Raw genomic sequence first — 5,103 nt, forward strand, 5'->3', positions numbered from 1 at the left:
ATTGGACCTCCAGGCAAGCCGAGAGGCAGAGACAGCCAGAACTCCTGGGACCACCGTGCTGGAGTTTCTGGCATCCAGTCCCAAGCATCATGTGGAACAGCAGGCAGGGACAGCCACTGTGTTTTGCTAGATCAGTCCTGTGCCATGGGAGGGCATTTCTCCTAGCTGTGATGTAAAACTTGCAAGCCTGGGTCTCTGGTTCTCCCAGAGATCTGTAAAGGGCCTACTTTTTTTTTTTAAGGCAACAAATCTTTATTAAACACCTGCAAAGTTACTAGGAGGAGGCCATGATGCTGGACACACTGTCAAAGCCCATCTTCACCATGATGTTCTTGGGCTACACATGAAGATCGGCCCCATTCATCAGCGCTCCAGCCTACTTGCTCACCACACCTCTATTTTAGTTGACTGTCGGGGTCAGGTCTCCGAGCATCTCCGCCAGCAGCCAACGATGATGTGCTGATAAGTGACATCCACAACATGGCAGATAAATTAGATAAATTTCCAGGCAGAATCTTCAAAACCAGTTATATCTTCCAAAAGACACATGTTTCATCCAGGGCTTGCTGGAAGGCCTGGAAGTGCCAGGTCTCCAGCAGGTCTCAGAGGTACAAAATCTGTTGGACGGGCTGTTCTTCTTAATGAGCCTGGTTAATCGTGAAGTTACTGTGGGGCAGGCATCGTGGTGAAAGTCTTTAGCAGGATCTGGGTGGTGATCATGGCCTGAAAGAAGGCTGGATAGAACTGCTACCACTTCGGGACAGCCAGGCTGGCTTCCAGATCATAGGCATTCTCCTTGACCTGTGTCTCCACATAGTGCTCCAGGGAGGCCAGATTCTCAGAACTGTGTCCTTGAGCAACTTGTCCACGTTCGCTCTCATCTGCTCAAACTCTGCTGTGACTGCTGTTGCTCTCCACTCGAGGGATGGAGCCAAAGTACCAGCAGGTGCAGGGTCCTTGAGGACTAGAAAAGGAAGTGATCTGGCCTACTGTCTTTTAATAACACTTTTCTGCTTAAACTAGCCAGAGTGGATTATTTTGTCTGGAATTAAGAGACTGAATTTACCATCTTCCAACGTGTTGTGATCTTTGAATCATTCAGAAAATCCTACAGCCATAGACCATTTATTTAATTTTTGTTCATAGATCCTGACAGATAGTACTATTAATACTGAAGATTATCATGAGCTCTACTGTACTAGTAGAAAATGAACAAGTACCATTCAGTAATGTTAAAAACAATGACCAGAGATAATAAATGTAGTATTGATAATAAAAGGCCTTAACTGTTAATAAACAAATTTATGGTTCACTCCCTTTTGGCATTTCTATTTTGGGGGGAGGTTTATCAGAGTTCACAATAATACACATATGTGATTTATGAGCATTTTGAAAATACATGAAAAAAATACTGAATAGTATGCATGACCAAAAAAATTTGGAAACCACTGCTGTAAATTCAAAGTATTCATTCTTAAAGAGACCTTAAAGAACATCTAATCTAGTAGTTTGTAAAAAAAAAAAAAAAATTTGATGGTAGAAATCTTTCTTCAAAGAAAGCCCCAATACCTAAAACAAACAATATATTTGGTAGGGTCCCCCCTCTGCTATTTTCCTGAAGGGTCCAGAGCAGTGCTATTTGCAAACCACTGATATTCTAGACCTCTCTCACTTTGCAGATTAGGAAACTGAGGCCCAAAAAGTAAATGACTTGGCCAAGATGACTTTTCTATTTGATGACTGGACTGGGGCTCAACCTACATTTCCTGAGTCACTTTTTGGCCAGAGTTCTTTCCACGATATTACATTATTTCATTGAAATGCTAGTCTGGTGATGCTCTTTTCCTTTGTGTTCTGAGATGTTGAGAGGTGTTTGCCAGTCTGTGTCTGGGGAGAGTCTGAGAAGCTGGAAGGAAGTATTGGAGCGGCCCTATCCACTACCCAACCCTCAGAATTTCCAAGCAAGGATGATCATATAAAAAAAATTTTTAATGAGTTCACTATGTATTTTGTTTCTGCTTCTTCTTGCCTGTTGGCTTTAGTCGAAAGAATCTGGATTGGAAGCTCAGCCAAACATTTTCAATGGATCCAATCGCAGTCACGCTGTCATCCGATAGAAATGTAGCATCACCCAAACCTCTGGGCTCTTGTTCACACATGTGGCTTCCAACCAGCAAAGGAATAAACTATAGTGACTACAAGCAAATATCGCTGAACTTCACTGAGATTGATGACAATGGTAATAAAAGTAGTCGTTTCCATGACCAACACTACCAGTAAGTCAACAGTTAAAAGGGGATAGTTTTAAGAGTAACCAATGCATTAGCTCTTGTCAATGAGATTCCTTTTGGCAGTAATATATGCTGGAGATTAAGTTAAACCAAATGTTTGTAACAATGGAAATGTAGTCATGTTAACAGTTAGGATTATCATCCCAGTGAATATTTACTGTAGTTACATTCAAATTTACCCTTTTGGACACTGTTTGATTATTTTCATCTCTTATTGATAAATTCCATTTTAGATTCAAACCAGCAGAAAGCATCCTTTGACATTTTAAAAGCTTTGAATTTTATTTTCTTTTAACATTTTTATGCTTTTTTTTTTTTTTTTTTTTTTTTTTGCCATTTATTTTTGTGCTACTTCTGAACTGCTGGTTCCCCTGCTGCCTGTGCAGTGGAGGGAGTAAGCAACAAAAGCCCTGCTTGAGAAAGTTCTGTAAGTTTTTCAGCCACATTTTACTTTACTTGGAACTCATAATGCTTGGACCCAGCCATGGCTGAACACTACATGGCTTTTTCCTGATTTCTCTTTGATTTTATATCTGTTTTCTGCCACTTGGTTACTTTGTGGCCAGGCAGGTAAGAGGCCCAAAGTTGACTTTATAGCCTGGGAGATTACCTGTTCCCTGTGCCCAGAGGAAGCCGGTACAGAAAGGCCCATCCAGATATGACTTCACATAAAGCTAACCTGCTGGCTCCTGGGGTGACTCGGGCTGTTCCGAGTGCAGGATTCAGCAAGACTAGGAACGAGTGTTGTGTCTCACAAACATACTTTGTTATTTAAAGGACTTCTTCTGAAATTGCTCTGTAATAATATTTTTTGTTGATTAATATACAGAAAATGCATTTTATCCCATTAAGCCAATATGTGACACTTGGTCATGTTTTTAACCTGTAGAATAAATGGAGGAGGGTGATAGGGAATTTGCACTTTGGGCTGCTTTGCTGTGGTTTCCTTTGATTACTTTTGATCATACACATACAAGGGTGATGTGTGTTCCTCCACACTGAGAGGAGAGAGGCTCCACGAATGACTTCAGAACACCCAGGACTCATGAGCTTCGAGAGGGCCCTCACAGGGGCCCTCTGAGCTTGTCCTTCCCTTTCCCAGGCTGCCACCCCACAGCGATGTTCATAACAATGGAAACGTCCTTCTGTTAATAGTTGGAATTATGGTCCCAGTTAATATTTACTGTAGTTTCATTTACATTTAACTTTGTGGACACTGTTTGATCAGGGGAGGAAGAAACCCTTGCTCATTCCCAGGTTGCTCCCAGGCCACCATACAAACATCAGTTGTTCCGTGGCCCCGCTCCTAGAGAATCACTGGTCCTTAAGTGTGGATTGATGTCCATCTGCTGTTACATAGTGGTTTTTATAGTGAGTTGCATCCATAATCACCTACAAAGCTTTATTAAAACACTGATGCTGAGGTTCCATGCCAAACCCACTAAATCAGCACTTTTGGTGGCGGGGCATGAACAACACTATGTGTTAATGGCTCCCCTGAAGATTTCCACTTAAGTACTCTCCCTGCAATGTCTTTGATTTCATAGAGATCTTTGATCCACTGGCCCAATTGCCTTTTTCACCATTCATCACTTTCTTGTGTTATGATATACAGATACCCATAGTCCCTAATTATAATCATGGGCAGACATTCAGTCTCTCCCCACTGTAATATTCTCCTAGTACACTCCCCTAACACCATTAAACTCACTGTTACAACTACTCCATGCCTGGACCAGATCTCCCAAAGATTTCACATGTTTATGGGAAAACATATAACCAACCATGTTGGCTGTTTTAACTTTAACACCAACACCAATCTCAGCTGGGCACACAGCACAGTTCAAAACCCCTATTAATGCTTTCAGAAGTTCAGTTCATACTACGTCTTCTATTTTCTTCTCCAAATAGCCTATATTCCCTTCTTCTCCCCACCAGTGTTGGCAGATCCCTCATAATTCATTGGGAAAAATACAGATATCAGACGGAATTCCTCATCTTCCTGCCTCCAACTCTACAAAACATCTCTATCCACACTCTCTGCCCTCCCCCTACTGGCTATGGACAAAATCTCACTATTTCTATCAGAGACCAACCTTCCATTTCTGCTGTTGATCTCTTCTCCTTCTGTCTTTTGAGGGACTTCATTCTTCCCTTCATAGCAATGCACTGTCAATTTCTTCTGTTTTTACAAATATGCTTCAGTATCTTCCATCTTAAAACAAAACACAGCCCTGATTGGTTTGGCTCAGTGGATAGAGCGTCAGCCTGCAGATTCAAGGGTCCCAGGTTCGATTCCCATCAAAGGCATGTACCTTGGTTGTGGGCACATCCCCAGTAAGGGGTGTGCAGAAGGCAGCTGATCGATGTTTCCTAGCTCTCTGTCCCTCTCCCTTCCTCTCTGTAAAAAAAAAATCAATAAAATATATTTTTTTAAAAAACACATATTCCTTAACTCTACATCCACCTTGGCTGTCACACCATCACTGCTTCTCTTCCCTTGAAAACTTCTTTAAAGTGTTGTTTTAAGTGTCACTCCCCACTTCCTCAATACTCCAGTGAAAACAATATTATCAAGATTGTCTTCCAAATAACTTTTCTTGGATATCTAAAAGGAACCTAAACCTATTATGTCCACAAACAATTTCTTTTTTTTTTTTAACTCCAAAAAATAACCTGATCCTTCGCCAGTCTTCCCATTTAACTCAATCGCACCTCATCCAATTAGTTCAAGCCTTGATCCATCTCTTTTTCTCACACCCCATATGTAATTCATCAAAATGTTTTATTGGCTGTTCTTCCAGAATATGTC

At 41.3% G+C, this 5,103-nt stretch overlaps 1 pseudogene; it reads right to left on the reverse strand.

Annotated features, from left to right (window-relative positions):
• Window positions 1-227: 227 nt before the first annotated feature.
• LOC102754906 lies at window positions 228-4,439 on the reverse strand (annotated as a pseudogene).
• Window positions 4,440-5,103: the final 664 nt, after the last annotated feature.

This window comes from Myotis davidii, unplaced genomic scaffold, assembly GCF_000327345.1.
Source record: "Myotis davidii unplaced genomic scaffold, ASM32734v1 scaffold115, whole genome shotgun sequence".
Lineage (NCBI taxonomy): Eukaryota > Metazoa > Chordata > Mammalia > Chiroptera > Vespertilionidae > Myotis > Myotis davidii.